The sequence below is a fragment of the Octopus bimaculoides genome, chromosome 1, assembly GCF_001194135.2.
Source record: "Octopus bimaculoides isolate UCB-OBI-ISO-001 chromosome 1, ASM119413v2, whole genome shotgun sequence".
Lineage (NCBI taxonomy): Eukaryota > Metazoa > Mollusca > Cephalopoda > Octopoda > Octopodidae > Octopus > Octopus bimaculoides.
The window spans coordinates 173,272,958-173,273,989 of NC_068981.1; positions in this window are offsets into that span (position 1 = coordinate 173,272,958).

Sequence of the window (1,032 nt, forward strand, 5' to 3'; positions counted from 1 at the left end):
TCTGAAAGAAATCTTTGCAGAAAGGTGAGTAGAGTGATTACATATTTCTTTCATTATGTTATCGCAGTTTCTAGAATGTGGATAGCTTGCTTGAAGACCAAGGCCGTAGAATCGGGAGGAGGGTTGGGGTATTTTTTTTTTTAATGAAAAATTGAAATTTTACAAACAATTTTTTTTTTTTAGAATCATAAACTCCGTATTTCGTTGTCTTTAATCTACCTTGTAATGACACTCCTTTTACTGTTTGGTGATAACTTCTTTCGATTCCACGCCTCTTCGCATGTCCCCATTTTAGTGTAATGTCTGGTTACCTGTCTCCCTATTTTACTTTGTCAGTCTTTCTGTCTCTCTCTTTAACTCATTCACTCACACACACACACACCCTTCAAACTTTAGTCATTGCTACCTAAAGATATTTCATTTCCGAACCTGTGGTCGCTCGACTTGCTAGAAATATCGGCCGAATCTCATTCTAAAGCGCCAAATCCCGTAATATCTTTAGATGCACATGTTTTAAGCATAGCAGATTACGTTTCGGGGGAGGGGCGAAAGAACACATTGGATTGTGTAATTTTAGATACGCTGTATTTGGAAAAAAAAACATAGTAATACGTTTCTCAATTCCAACGAACTTACTTAAATTCTTCAATTTTTATCAAGTGATAATCACTTGCACAGCACTAACTGTATTCAACTGAATAGACGTCAGTGATTAGTTGAAATTATCGAAATAAGACAATTTTTAACGTGAAATAACTTCGAATACAAAATTTTTTATCTGTTCTATACCACAAAATATACAAGTATACGAAGTTTGAAAGTGTTTCGGTACCAAAAACACTACATAAAAAAATGTTGCCCGTCAAATCACAAAGGCCCGATTATTTTGCCAATGTAGACCTTTCGTTTATCTGTAATATAGTTTTTTTTTTGTTTTCATAACCTGGAAGAAAGACTTTTCAAATTGTAAAAGTACCATTATCTTTATGATTTGACAACATTTTTGGCAACATTTTTTTAATGTAGTGTTTT